The sequence below is a fragment of the Arachis ipaensis genome, chromosome B07 (genome assembly GCF_000816755.2).
Source record: "Arachis ipaensis cultivar K30076 chromosome B07, Araip1.1, whole genome shotgun sequence".
Lineage (NCBI taxonomy): Eukaryota > Viridiplantae > Streptophyta > Magnoliopsida > Fabales > Fabaceae > Arachis > Arachis ipaensis.
In genome coordinates, this window is record NC_029791.2 from 88,200,724 (window position 1) to 88,217,226 (window position 16,503).

Below are 16,503 nucleotides of genomic sequence, written 5' to 3' on the forward strand. Positions count from 1 at the left end.
CAACATGAATTGCAAGAATTAAAGAGAGATCTAACTAGAATAGCAAGAGATCAACAATAGAAAAGGAAAACAATTATGAAACAACAAAGAACTTACCAATTGTATTGAAGAAGAAATGTAGATCTACAAAAGAAAGTTCGTAAACTAAAACTAACAATACAAAAGAATTACAAGAGAAGAAGAATTCTACAATCTACAAGAAAACAATTGAAGATGAAAGAGGAAAATTAAGAGAGAAGAAGAAGAAGTAGATCTAGATCTAAAACCTAATCATAATTCTAGAGAGAAGTGAGAGCTTCTCTCTTTAAAACTAACTAAATCATAATAAAACTCAAATAAAACTAAACTAATGACTAGATGTCTCATCCGCATTCAATCTTTGGGTCAAATAGCATCGGAAATGAGTTGGATTGGACCCACAAGGCTTTAGAATTCGCTGGCCACGTATTGCTTTAAGTGGATCATATGGCAGACACGTATGCGTATAGTGCGCGTACGCGTCACCATACCTATAGCAACTATGGAAAATATTATATCGTTTCGAAGCCTCGGATATTAGCTTTTCAACGCAACTAGAACCGCATCATTTGGACCTCTATAGCTCTAGTTATGGTCGATTAAGTGCAAAGAGGTCGACTTGACATCACTTAACAAATTTATCAAGGCATCTAATGGAATCAAAGGTAAATTAAATTTAGCTAATTTAAGACCTAAAAACATGTTTTCACCCTTAAGCATAATTAAAGGAGAAGTTATAAAAGCATGCTATTTCATTGGATAAATGTGGGTTAAAAGGTTATAAAATCCTCTAAATTCAATACAAGATAAACCCTCCAAATGGGTTTATCAGTCACTCCTTAATATAAGTGTATAACTCAAACTTTGAATACAAAACCCCTTTTTCTATATGAGTAAATGTGCGAAGACCTTTTCAAACATAAAATCATTTCTCAAAATAAACCTATAAATCGGGTTTCTAATACAAAGATCTTTTCTTAATAGAAATATATATATAAATCAGATTTTTAAAAAAAAAAATCACTTTTTCGTATATTTTTACAAAAACTCCGAGGGAACCTCCCCTTAGAATTCGACTTCACCACCCTTACGGGTTCCCTCACTTTTATAATTTCTCAACAGTTTACCAGCCTATCATTAAAACTTAATCACCATCGTACTAACACCATAATCAATTACCATTCACTTCCATAATAAAAAACTCCAGCATGGATCACAGTCTCAATTCAAATTCAATACATAAAATCCAATTCATATTTCAGTTTAACAAGCAATATCAAATTTATCAACATTCGCAATCACAATACAACCAATTCTCATCAATTAGACATACAAAATACGTATAGATCATTTGTAATTACTCAATAAGCTATTTGACATTCTTAAGTTAAAAACTTTTAATTTAAATAAAAACCCCAACCTTCGTATGAAATCAAAACAACGGAAATTTTGGAAAAGCTTTTCGATCGAGCTGCTGAAGAAGAAAATGTCAGAATCGGCTACTCCATCTCCGAGGCTCCTTCGGCCAAATTTTGCAAGAAGGAACAACAACTCCACTAATATTTTTCTCTTAAGTAAAAGTAATCTCAACGTGAAGAGGAAGAACATTCAAACACTTTTATATGATTAGATTTTTTATTGGAGTTACGGATTTATAGTAATCGGAGTCGGAAGCCTGGAGGTTCTACGATTTCTTTCCCTCGCTCTTGGTCACTCTTTCTTTCTAATCTTTCAATTTTGGTTTGGTTCCAAGAGAGGAAATGAAGATTAGATGATGACGATAAATATGATAGGAAATGATTAGGTGTCATGGTTATTAATGAAAGGAACATTTGTAACAATTATATACGTATATATGCATAGCAAGCCACGTTCTCAAATCTTTTCCTTGTTCCCAAAATGAAACCGCTGATGATGATGACTAAGGGTGATAATAATAATTAGATTAGTTTGATGACTTGTGGGTTTAAGCTTTGTTAGGTGTCAAATTATATACAAGGCATATGAGCCATGTTTCAATTTTTCTTTCTTTATTCCCTTAAAGGCTTCGGCCAAAGGAAAGAAAATAAGTAATAATATGATATCGTAATGATAATAATACAATGAAACTAAGAAAGTTCTATTTAAAAATTTTTGGTAAATATTTTTTTTAAAATAAAATCTTAACAAATATAATGGCTCATAAATAACTAATTATTTAATTTTCAAAAATTCGGGGTCTTATAGTACACGTGGTCTCATTGATTTGAATTTGATATAGTTAGGTCATACAAGAAAGTTGTAATGGTTCTGGTGTCATTCCAGCCATATTCATGACTTTTTCTTAATTTGATTTCCTTCTTATTTATGTTTCTTACTTTAGTTGAAAAATCTGTAAGTTTAAAATAATCTTTGTAATATTTTTCAACTTCTTCAAGTGTGTTGAAAGTCATCTCAACCTTTGACACAAACTACTCATCAATATCATACAAAAATCACAAAAGCACAAGAAAGTTATAAGCACGACACTACTGTAAACTAACAACACAAATTATTCATATTCATAATCAAAGATTTTGTTAGCTCATTGCTAAATGAAAATCATATAAAAGTAAAAAATACAATAACTAATTCTATTTAGCACCAAATATATAGCATAAAAATCAATAACATAAACCACAAAATCATATATCAAAGTAACCACAACAAAATACACAACACCGATATTAATTCTACCTTGCACCAAATTATGTTTTAAACAACATTGAAACTATCATTAAACCTAACAAAAATAGATTGATCAAAAAACAATTTAAAACTCCTAGATTCAATTCAAATTCAAATCCTTAATCATCTACACTAATTTTCACAAAGAAAAATAAAATTATTCAATTCATATACAAAACTACTACACGAACATCAACTACTCACTAACTACATTAATTAAAGCAACAAATCAAACTTCGTTGAATTGATTTGATTCAGAACAATGATCTGATTTGTCCTAGTTTAACTTACCTAAACTTGCATCATACATTGTTTTTGAAAACAAAATTGCTATACGATTCGTATTTTACTGCTTGATTTAAAATATAAGTAGATATAAGTAGCCCTAATGATAACAACAAAAAAGATGGACGTACTAAACTATATAAAGACAAACATTGACAAATTTTGCTTATATCTAATAATCATAAAATAAAATAAAAAATTCACATCATGGTCATAATTGTAGTCACTCAACAAAGATCAAACAAGATACATAAGAAGTTTTAATTCTGTCACTTTGCGTAACTATGACAAAATCCATTACCTATCATTTATCTTTAACATGAGTTTGAGCAAGTGCTTAACCCTCAATGTCTACGCCCTTGATACCTAACTTTTAATCTTCATTTAGTAAATTGTTTCTTTCAACTCAACCAAGTAGCACATTATTTTGCATTGCATCCTTTTTGAAGATGGTACAGGGAGAGGAGTGAGAAACAAAAGTTTTTCAATAGTTTCACTATATAATGTCATCATATTCATGTCCAGTCACTTTGTAACACCCTAACTTTAGCACCTCATGATCGCACTAAAAGTCTGGGTGTTACCTACCTTTACTCCTTTAATTCATACTATATTTATTTAATATTGAGCCTTCACGAATACGAACCAAAATTTTAATTAAGAAAAACCAAAAAAGTATTTATTTTAAATCACTTATTCACAAAGGTATATATTCACATAGCTTTATATACGTAGACTTATTCAAATATTCTCAAATACAAGTCCTACCCCTCTAAAAACAAAAATAATAAACGACGAGGAGAAAATAAAGTCTAAGACTAAGCCAAATACAGGAAATACGAATACATATACATAAAACTCTGTAGTTAGGTCGCGGCTGATAAACCACTATTTTATGGTTTATCTTGTGCTAATTTGAGTGGTTTTTATCAAGTTTTTGCACACTTATTCATACAGTTTGCATGATTTTACAATTCCTTCCCATATTTTGTTCTATGACTGAAAACTTACTTCCTAGATCTATAAATTATATATTTTTAATTCCCATTTATACTATTCGATGCCGTGATCTGTGCGTTAAGTGTTTTCAGGCTTTACAGGGCAGGATTGGCTTAAAGGATGGAAAGGAAGCTTGAAAAAATGGAAGGAGCACAAGAAATAAAGGAGATAACCAGCGAGGAGCGACGCGCACGCATGGCTTACACGTGCGCGTGAATCAGAGTTCGCACGGTGACACGTGAGCATGCCTGACGCGTACGTGTGACATGCGAAGTTGACCAGCGACGCGTACGCGTGACATGCGCTACCTGCAGAAATCGCAGAAAACGCTGGGGGTAATTTTGGGCTGAGTTTGGACTTAGTTTTCAGCCCAAAAATACAGACTAGAGCCAGGGGACAAGCAGAGACTCAACACACATTCTCATTTGTATAGTTTTTAGTTTTAGATCGGAATCTTAGGGAGAGAATACTACTTCATCTAGGTTTCCTTTACATTCATACATTTCTAGTTTTATGCTTTTGATTTTGATATTGAGAAGAGTTACTACCTCCGTTGAAGTTTTTATTATTCTAGTTTGTTTCCTTATTCCCTTACTCTTTTAATTTCCATTAACCCTATTCAGATACGTATGTTTATGATTTTGGGATTTATTAATGCAAAGTACTATTTTTATCTTTAATTAATTTTTAGTTATTATTTAATTTATTATGTCTTCTTTTTATTCCCTTTATATGCCTCTGAACATTGTATTCATGTCAATGGAGTAGACTCCCAACTTGACTTGGGAGTTGATTAAAAGAAAATCCTTGAGTTGGAATACTCAAGTGTTAATTTTAATTGGAAGTTGTTGACTGGCTCTCTAGTCTCTGACTCTAATCCTTTCTTAGGAGAGGATTAGGACTTGGGATTCAAAGTTGGTTAGTTAGTTGCTTGACTTTTCTTTATTCAGTAAAGGATAACTAAGTAGAACAACAACCTCTTACTATTACACTTGGGGAAATCCAACAAGGATAGAACTTCTGATTAATCTTCTCCTAGTCAAGGCTTTTATTTTAATTATACAAGTTCTCTTGTTAATTTCCATTGCTTCAATTTATAATTATTTATTTTTCTGTTCTCTAACTCTAAAAATTCTCAGAAAAATTCCTGACTAATAAAATAGCACTCTTTTGTCAACTCGTTGGGAGACGACCTGGGATTTCTACTCCCAGTATTTTTATTCTAAAATTGTGACAACCCTTTCTAAATTGATAAGCAGATTTTTCATCGGTTAAGAGCTGTACTTGCAACGCTGTTCTATTTATAATTTCTTAATCGGCAATTTTCTGCCACGTCAATTTTTGGCGCCGTTGTCGGGGAGTTGCAATAGTGTGCTAAATTATTGGTTGGTGTAAATATTTTTAATTTTTTTTGCATATTTTATTTAATTTTATTACCATGAGCTGTATGTTTCTTTCATTGAATGACGTGTTCACTGCCTGATCCGAACTTAGCCGCGTTTGATCCTGAAATTGAAAGAACTATTTTACGTATTAGGCGAGCTCAGCGTCGGTTAGCCTCTGAGGGTGGTGAAGTGGTTCTCGCCAATTCACCAATCTCATCAGAGGGCGAATCTGAAGCGCCATCTGAGGAAGAAACAAGCTCCTTTTCTACTAATTCTATTGATTCACGTGCAGATAATATGGTGGAGCCCAGGAGGATTACACTACAGGAAGCATTAGCTCCAGAATTTACACTGCAACCGTATCAAGCGCGTCACCCAAATCTGGCTGCAGTTTTTGAACTGAAGACTGTGCTAATCAACTTACTACCCAAGTTTCATGGCTTACTTGCTCAAGAGCCTATCAAGCACTTTAGGAATTTCCAGACAGCCTGCTCTACTACTAGGCGTGATGATGCAGAAGAGACTACTATTTGGCTGTATGCCTTCCCATTTTCTCTTGAGGAAAAGGCAAGGGAGTGGTTCTACACTCAACCTGAAGTAGTCGTTACCATCTGGGATCTGCTCATAAGGGAGTTCCTGGAGAAATACTTTTCAGCTAAAGTTACAGATAGACTGAGAAAGGAGATTTCCTGTATTATCCAAGGTGAATCAGAGATCCTCTATGAATACTGGAAATGCTTCAGGAATCTCCTTGACTCATGTCCTCACCATAAGATTGACCAGATGGTATTAATCAGCTACTTCACACAAGGCATGAAGCCTCAGGAAAAAACTACATTGGATGCTGCAAGTAATGGCTCTCTGAAGAAGTACAAGACGGCAACAGAAGCATGGCAACTGATAGCCAATCTAGCTGAATCTACCCGGAATGCTAGGAATAGGAATAACCATCCCAAGGCTGTTGTGGAGGTTTCCTCTAGCAGTGAGACTACTGCTCTCACACAGACTCTGGGAGAGATGACCAACATACTGAAGCAGCTACAGCTAAATCAACAACAACCTCAGCCTCCCCCACCACAACAGAATCAACAGTTGGTTCCTCAAAGAGTGTGTGGAATATGTGCCTGTTATACTCATTACACCGATGAGTGTCCGCAGCTCCAACAAGAAGACAACACCTTGGCAGCTACTCAAAATTTCTATGACCACCCGAATTAAGGATACTATCAACAAGGCGGCAGTTACAACCAAGGTGGGAACTATAACCAAGGTTGGCGAGATAACTCCAACCAAGGGTGGAGGGACAACTATAACAGAGGAGGCAGAGACAACCAGGGAAATCAGAGGTGGAATAATAATAACAATCAACAAAACCGGTATCAGCAGAATCCTCCCTATCAACAGCAGAACCAAAACCAGCCTTATAGAGCACCTCATCTAAGGCAGTCCCAAGCACCTCAGAATAACCAACAGCAGACCCCTCAGATTACTTACCCCCTTCCTCTTCTAATGATGAGATGCTTCGCACTCTTGCGCAAGGACAGCAAGATGTTTAGAATACACTTAACTCCACCATAAATGGTTTGAATGCCACTTTACAAGCTCTCCTCTCCTAGATAGATTCATTATGTACTCCCAACAACCAGCATTCAAGCTCCAGTGTCATTCCTTCTCATCCTTTACCCAACCCCAAAGGTGGCATCAATGCCATCACTTTGAGGTCCGAAACCACACTGTAAGAGAGGAATCATGAGGAGCCAAGCTCACAAAAAAACATCTCAGTTGAAGATATTGTTGAGGTAGAGGATGTTGAAGAGGAGGAGGAAGTACAAGACAAAGTTGAAGTAGAAGCAGCTCAACCAGAGAATAGAGCACCAAAGGGGGCTGAAGTTGCAAGAGACGCCATCCATATCCCCTTTCCACACCTTGTTAGGAAGTCTCGAAAGCAGATGGAGCTCGACCCAAATATGGTAGAGATCTTCAAAAAGGTTGAGGTAACCATTCCCCTTTTTGAGGTTATTAGCCAGGTTCCTAAATATGCAAAATTTCTAAAGGATTTATGCATGCATAAGGATAGAATACAGGATTTAGAAACCATTCCCTTAGGTAGCTCTATATCTACTTTAATGGGTGCCATACCAGAAGAATGTGGGGATCCGGGTCCATGCATGGTTAGTTGTACTATTGAGGGTGTAACATTTTCTGACTGCATGTGTGATCTAGGCGCCTGTGTTAGTTTTATGCCAATGTCTGTATCTGATACTTTGAAGCTCCCTCCCTTAAAAAGGTCGGCAGCTCGTTTTGTTTTGGCAGATAAAAGCATAATCACAGTGGTTGGAATTGCTGAGGACGTGCTGGTAAGCATTAAGGGGCTCACATTTCCTATTGACTTCTATATTTTGGAGATACCCCTAAATGACTCAGGAAGACCATCATCCATCCTTTTTGGAAGGCCCTTTCTGAAGACTTCAAAGTTCAAATTAGATGCCTTCTCAGGAACTTACTCTTTTGAGATAGATGGTAGAGCAGTAAGTTTCAACTTGGATGAGGCTATGAAGCACCCTCCAGAAGATCATTCCATCTTCCAGTGTGACATCATGGATGAGACTGTAGCTGCAGTTCACCAAGAAGAAATAGAAGAGATGCACATGGAGCATAGTCCAAGTGTGGAGAACCCTCTGAACACAATGAGGACACTTTACCATCATCACTAGCTCCAGATGATCTAGTGCCTAGCCATGAGCAGAAAATGGAGTTGAAGCCCCTTCCACCCCACCTCAAGTATGCTTACCTTGAGGATAATCAGAAGCTCCCAGTTATCATTGTAAGGGAACTCACTTCCCAACAGGAGGAGCAGCTGCTTAGTGTGCTGAGAAGACACAAGAAAGCAATTGGGTGGAGTTTGGCGGATATAGTAGGCATCAGCCCTCAAGTTTGTGAGCACAGGATATTTTTAGAAGAGGGAGCAAGGCCTGTTCGTCAACCTTAAAGAAGACTAAACCCCACCATCTTAGAAGTTGTCAAGAAAGAAGTGACCAGACTGCTTGAAGCTGGTATTATCTACCCCATCTCAGATAGCGAATGGGTTAGCCTAGTACAAGTGGTGCCCAAGAAGTCTGGAGTCACAATAGTGAAGAATGAGCATGGAGAGCACATAGCAACTAGAGTGCAGAATTCTTGGAGAGTTTACATTGATTACAGGTGCCTCAACCAACCTACTCGCAAGGATCATTACCCCTTGCCATTTATTGATCAGATGCTTGATCGCCTGTCAGGTAAATCATATTACTGCTTTTTCGATGGTTATACAGGCTATTTTCAAATTCATATAGCTCCTGAAGATCAGGAGAAGACTACTTTTACATGTCCCGTTTGGAACGTATGCATACAAGAGGATGCCTTTTGGCTTGTGTAATGCACCGGCTACTTTCCAAAGGTGCATGATGAGTATCTTCTCAGATCTTATTGAGAATTGTATGAAAGTTTTCATGGATGATTTTTGCGTATATGGTGATTCATTTAACCTTTTCTTGGATAGTTTAGCAAGCGTATTAGACAGGTGTGTTCGTTCAAACCTTGTATTAAATTTTGAAAAATGTCACTTTATGGTAAAACAAGGTATTGTACTAGGACATGTGGTTTCTAATACTGGTATTTCTGTAGATCCAGCAAAGGTAGATGTGATTTCTAGTTGGCCTTACCCCTCCTTCGTGAGGAAAGTCTGTTCGTTCCTTGGTCATGCAGGTTTCTACCAGAGATTCATCAAGGACTTCAGCAAGGTATCATTTCCTTTAGCCAGACTGCTGCAGAAAGATGTTGAGTTCGAGCTGAGTGATGATTGCATGAATGCATTTGAAAAGCTGAAGATATCCTTGACTCAAGCTCCGATTGTGAAAGGACCAGACTGGAGCCAGCCTTTTGAGATTATGTGTGATGCCTCCAACCATGCAGTAGGAGCGGCGCTGGCTCAGCGCGAAGGTAAGGATCATTTCGTAAGAGCTTCTGGCTATTATTTTTGTTCTGGATAAATTTCGAGCCTATTTACTTAGTACTAAGGTGGTAGTGTATTCAGACCATGCAGCTCTAAAATATTTATTAGCTAAAAAAGAGTCCAAACCAAGGTTAATACGTTGGATATTGCTGCTGCAAGAATTTGATTTAGATATCAAAGATAGGAGTGGTTCCCAAAATATAGTGGCAGACCACTTGAGTCGCATTGAGCACAGTAAGGATGACTCCACTCCTATTAATGATGCTTTTTCGTTAGATAGCTTGCACGCAATATCTGAAGTAGTTCCTTGGTATGCGCCTATAGCTAATTATTTAGTTAGTCATACCTTCCCTCCCAATTTTACTAAGCATCAAAGGGACAAGTTGAAAAGCGATTCCAAATATTATATATGGGATGACCCATATTTATGGAGGTATGGTGTTGACCAGATAATTAGAAGGTGTATACCTCAATCAGAATTCCAATCCATTTTAGAGGCCTGCCACTCCTCTGAAGGTGGTGGACATTTTGGTCCTCAAAAAACAGCTAGAAAAATTTTAGAATGTGGATTCTGGTGGCCCACTCTTTTTAAAGATGCTACTTCCTCCTATAAATCTTGTTTTTTATGCCAGAGGTTTGGTAATATATCCAAGAGGGATGAGATGCCCCAACAGCTTATGCTATTCTATGAAATTTTTGATGTTTGGGGCATTGACTTCATGGGTCCATTCCCAAATTCTAGTGGTTTCTTATATATATTATTAGCTATAGATTATGTTTTTAAGTGGGTGGAAGCAATTTCTGCCCATACTGATGATGCTAACACTGTTGTCTCTTTTGTTAGAAATCATATTATCTGTCTCTCTTTTTCCTATCTCTCCTTCTTCCCTCTTTTTTCCACTTTTCTCTCTCCCTCCTTCTCTCTCTTGCTTTGGAGAAAAGAGGGGGAGAGAGAGAGAGAGAAGAAGGATATAGAGTGAGAGAAGGTTGAGAAAGAAAGAGAAAAGAGAGAAAGGAAGGGAAGAAAGAGGAAAAAGAGAGAGAGGAGGGAGAAGAAGAGAGAGAAGAAGAGAGAGAAATAAGGGAAGGAAGAGAGAGAGAAAGAGAAAAAAAGGGAAGAAAGAGAGAGAGAGAGAGAGAAAGAAAAAGAGAGAAGGGAGGAAGGAGAGAGAGAAAGAGAGGAGGGGAAGAAAGAGGAGAAGGAGAGAGAGAGGAGGGAGAGGAGAGAGAGAGAGATAAAGAAAAGGGGAGAGCGAGAAAAAGGAGGGAGAGAGAGAGGAAGAGAGAAGGGAGGAGAGAGAGAGGAAGGAAGGGGGAGAGAGAGGGAGAGAGAGAGAGAGAGAGAGAGAGAGAGAAAGAGAGAAAGAGAGAGAGAAAGATGAAGAGAGAAGGAAGGAGGAGAGAGAGGAGGGAGAGGAGAGAGAGAAAGAAAGGGGAAGAGAGATGTAAAGGAGGGAGAGAGAGAGAGAGGAGAGGGAGAAAGAAGAGGAGAGAAAGAGAGAGAGAAAGAAAGAGAGAGAGAGAGAGAGAGAGAGAGAGAGAAAGAGAGAGAGAGAGGAGAGAGAGAGAGAGCGAGAGAGAGAAGGGAGAGAAGGAAGAAAGGGGAAAGAGAGAGAAAGGAGAGAGAAAGGGAGAAAGAGGAGAGAGAGAGGAAGGGAAGAGAGAGAGAGAGAGAAAGAATATGTAAAAACTAATTTTAGAGTTTAAATAAAACCTGTTTTAATTTGGTTTAAAACTAAACTGAACCATAAAAACTGGTTTTTAGTAAACTGGTTTTCATAAAAACTATGGTTTCAGTTCAGTTTTTTATTTAAAAAAACTGTTTTATTTAAAACAATTTCAGTTCAGTTTCAATTCAGTTCAGTGAAACCAGTTTTTTTGCACGCCCCTAACCACGAGCAATTGTGAGTGATCAAGGCACTCACTTTTGAAACAGGAGATTAACAGGCCTACTAAAAAAATATGGCATCATCCACAAGGTAGCCACAGCTTATCATCCCTAGACCAGTGGGTAAGCAGAGGTATCTAACAGAGAGATAAAGCGCATTCTGGAGAAGATAGTCAAGCCTCATAGGAAGGACTGGAGCACCAGACATGTAGACGCGCTTTGGGCTTATTGAATAGCATACAAGACACCCATAGGAATGAGTCCCTTCCGCCTAGTATACAGAAAGGCTTGTCACCTCCCAGTGGAAGTGGAACACAAGGCTTTCTGGGCTGTAAGGGAATGCAACATGGGTTTTGAGAAGGCCGGTGCTGAAAGGAAGATGCAACTAGCAGAACTGGAGACCCTTCGACTAGAAGCATATGACAACTCCAAACTATATAAAGAGAAGGTGAAGGTTGTGCATGACAAGCTGATAAACCCACCGTTTTTAGGGTTTATCCTGTATAGATTTTGAAGGTTTTATTAATGATCTTTCACACTTATTCATATAAAAATGCATGATTTTATGTTCCTTTCCCAATTTTGCCTCATGGATGAAAACATGCTCCTTTCGCATTGAATTAGATATATTTTACTGTTACCATTCGATGTCGTGATCCATGCGTTAAGTGATTTCAGAGCTTATAGGGCTCGGATGGCTTGGAAGAGAGAATGGAAGCATGCATAAAAGGGAAGGAGCATGGAAATTAGAATTTTGGAACTTTGGCATGGATGCGCACGTGCACCGTACGCGTACACGTTGATGCGCATCCTCAGAGCCGACGCGATGGAGCCGAAGCGAGAAGCTGGCGCGCTTATATGGCTGGGCCAGAAATCCTTGAACGCGCGCTCGAACTGCGCGCCTGCGCGTAAATCGCAAAAAGCCCCAGGGACGCGTACGCGTGCTGTGCACGTACGCCCCGATGGCCGCACGTGATTCTTTAAGGAGAAAATGTGACCAGCGATTTCAGGCAGTTGTAGACCCTGTTTTGGGGTAGAGTTCTGGCGGGAAGAGAATAAGAAGACCAAGTATTAGGGGGATTGAGATTATTAGACATTTTTCTAGATATTTTGAGGAGTTAGTTACATTTTCTTTTAGAGAGATAAACTCTAACTTCTCTCTAGGATTTTACTCTCTCCATTGTAATTCTCATTTGATTTCTTGGTGAGATCCATTGTTAATTCACTTTTACTTTTATACAAGTTGTAGATCTACTCTTCTTCTACTCTCAATTAGTGCTCTTTTGATTCATTCACTTGGATTTGAGGTTTGTGACCTTGTTACTTTGAATTTTGATTAATGAATTGAGGAATTTCATTCAATTGATTGATTGTTGATGATTGCTTGAATTAGATGGCTTTAATTCAATTCCTTTTTCTCAATTTCATCATGTCTCTTATGATTGCCTACCAATTATTTGTGAAAATGATAACCCTAGCTGTGGAGTAGATTTCTCTTACTTGGCTTAGGGGTTGAGTTATTGGAGACACTTGAGTAGTGGATATCAATTGTTGATTGGAAATTGAGAATTGCTAATTGACTTGGAGTGCACTAAAGCTAGACTTCCCTAGGGTTAGACTAGGAATTGTGACTCAAGTTAGTTACTTTTACTTGACTTTCCTCCATTATTAGGGGGTTAACTAAGTAAAGCAACAATCAATTGTTATCACAATGGAAGGAAACTACAATGATGGAACTTCCAATACTCACCCTTAGCCAAGACCTTTATCGTAATCAATTGTTGTTTACCTTTGTTAGCTTGAATTCTTGCACCAACTCTCAAAACCACAAAAGACTTCCTAATCAATAATGTGCATTCTAAGACAATTCCTAGGGAGAACGACCCGGGACTAATACTCTCGGTCATAGATTTTAGAATTGATTGATGTGATATTTGCGTGTCGGTTAGACTATACTCACGATAGAATTCATTGCGAATATCTATACCGGCATAAGAATTTCGTTCATCACAAGCATATCAAGAGAAGAGAGTTCAGACCGGGGAGCTAGTTCTCCTTTACAACTCAAGACTAAGGCTCATGCCAGACAAGTTGAGGTCAAAGTGGGAAGGACCCTATAGATTCGTGAAGGCAGAGCCATACGGAGTCTTCCACATGAGTCATCCCTCAAGTTCCAAATTCATCAAGGTCAATGGACATCGCTTAAAGCTGTACCATAGTGAGAAGATGAAGAACAAAAAGGAGCTTGATGAGCGGATATTTTATACGCTTTTTGGGGATAATTTCATATAGTTTAGAGTATGTTTTAGTTAGTTTTTAGTCTATTCCTAGTAGTTTTTAGGAAAAATTCATATTTCTGGACTTTACTATGAGTTGTGTGTTTTTCTGTAATTTTAAGTATTTTTCTGGCTGAAATTGAAGGAGCTGAGCAAAAATCTGATTCAGGCTGAAAAAGGACTGCTGATGCTGTTGGATTCTGACCTCCCTGCACTCAAAGTAGATAATGAATCTCTTTATGATGCCTGGGAGAGATACAGAGAGATGCTACGAAAATGCCCCTCTGAAATGTTTTCAGAGTGGGTTCAGTTAGACATCTTCTACTATGGGCTTACAAAAGGAGCTCAGATGTCTTTAGATTACTCAGCTGGTGGATCTATCCATATGAGAAAGACAATTGAAGAAGCTCAAGAGCTCATTGATACAGTTGCCAGGAATCAGCATCTGTATCTAAGCAGCAACCCTTCCATGAATGAAGAGGTTGAAATAGTAACTGCTGAATTCAGTACTGTAAAACAAGCTGCTGAATTCAATCAGCAATTAGATTTTCTAACAAAACAGCTAGCTGAATTCAAAGACAGGTTACAGGAGACAAGGATAGCTAATATACATATGGATGAACAGTTTAAGCAAACAAAGTAGCAGCTATCAAAGCAAATAGCAGAAGAATGCCAAGCAGTTCAATTAAGAAGTGGGAAAACATTAAATACCCCACCTCAAGGCATCAAAAATTCAAGAAATGAGCGACCCACCAAAGATTCCCCTGAGGACAGTAAGATCCCAGGGAAAAATAATTCTGGCACTAAAACGCCAGAAAATGGGTGGAAGGCTGGCGCTGAACGCCCAGACCATGCCCAAAATTGGCGTTCAGCGCCAGAAACAAGGCAGGATTGGCGTTCAACGCCAGAAATGGGCAAGAATCTGGCGTTGAACGCCCAAAGGGGGCCTAATCCAGCGTTGAACGCCCAAAATGGGCACATTTCTGGCGTTCAGGCGCCAAGAACAAACAGTGAGTTGGCATCTAACGTCACTCCAGCTTCTGACTCTGGTACTCAATTGCCAGTGAGGGATCAGACACACACAAGTGCTGATAACAACCCCTCTAAAAAGGCTTCATTAACCACTAAGGTTGAGGGATATAAAGCCAAGATACCTTATCCTCAAAAACTCCGGAAAGAGGAGCAGGATAAGCAATTTGCTCGCTTTGCAGATTATCTAAGGACTCTTGAAATAAAGATTCCTTTTGCAGAGGCACTTGAGCAAATACCTTCTTATGCCAAGTTCATGAAAGAGATCTTGAGTCATAAAAAGGAGTGGAGAGAAACAGAAAGAGTTCTCCTCACTGAAGAATGCAGTGCAGTCATTCTGAAAAGCTTTCCTGAAAAGCTTAAAGACCCTGGGAGTTTTCTGATACCATGCATATTAGAAGGTGATTGCACCAAGACAGCTTTATGCGATCTTGGGGCAAGCATCAACCTAATTCCTGCATCGACTATCAGGAAGCTTGGCTTAACTGAAGAAGTTAAACCAACCCGGATATGTCTCCAACTTGCTGATGGTTCCACTAAATACCCATCAGGCGTGATTGAGGACATGATTGTCAGAGTTGGGCCATTCGCCTTTCCCACTGACTTTGTTGTGCTGGAAATGGAGGAGCCCAAGAGTGCCACTCTCATTCTAGGAAGACCCTTCCTAGCAACTGGACGATCCCTCATTGACGTCCAACAGGGGGAAATAACCCTGAGAGTCAACGATGACGAGTTCAAATTGAACGCTGTCAAAGCCATGCAGCATCCAGACACAACATAAACATGTCAAGAACCCTGATTTCTAAAAATCCTACCCTCAGAATATCAAATGTATCTTAATTCATAAGCACACACCCTCTTTGCAAAATCAATCCAACTCTTTTCAAATCTTTTCCAAAAACAAATCTATCTTTTTCACTCTAAAATCTTTTTAATATCTTTTTCATATTATCTTTTTCAAAAACCCAGATTTATCTTTTTCAAAAATCTATCTTATCTTTTCAAAATCAAACTATATCTTCTATCTTATCTTTTTCACTCAAAAAAATCTTTTCAATATCTTTTCCATATTATCTTTTTCAAAAACCCAGATTTATCTTTTTCAAAAATCTATCCTATCTTTTCAAAATCAAACTATATCTTCTATCTTATCTTTTTCAACTTAATCTTTTTATCTTATCTCTTCCAATTTTTCGAAAATCCACCCCCCACCCCTTTAAATTGGGTTCGGCCTCCCCCCTCCTCCATCACCAAGTGAACCTCGATCTCCTTCTATCCCTCTCCTTTCTTTTCTTTTGCTTGAGGGCAAGTAAACCTCTAAGTTTGGTGTGTTTTTCCGAGATCACTAAGATCATGGCTCCCAAAGGGAAACAATACACTCCAAGAGGCAAGAAAGAGAGCGTTCCAAAACCACTTTGGAATCAAGAGAAGTTCTTATCTAAAGAACATTCAGACCATTATCTTAAAGTAATGGGTCTGAGATCAGTGATCCCGGAAGTGAAATTCGATCTGAAAGAAGATGAATATCCGGAGATCCAGGAGTAAATTCGAATCAGGAACTGGGAAGTCCTAGCTAATCCTGAAACGAAAGTAGGAAGGAACATGGTCCAGGAGTTCTATGCTAATATGTGGCAGACTGACAAGCAAAGACTATCTGGAACAGCCTGCTATGAATTTCGGACCATGGTCAGGGGAAAGATTGTTCATACCACCCCTGACAAGATCAGAGAGATATTAAAGCTACCGCAGCTAAAGGATGATCCAGACTCCTTCAACAGGAGGATGATGAGAGTAGACATTGGCCTGGATAAGATTCTAGAGGACATCTGTATCCCTGAAGCCAGGTGGACCACCAACACAAAGGGCATCCCAAATTAACTCAAGAGGGAGGATCTCAAACCAGTTGCCAGAGGATGGTTGGACTTC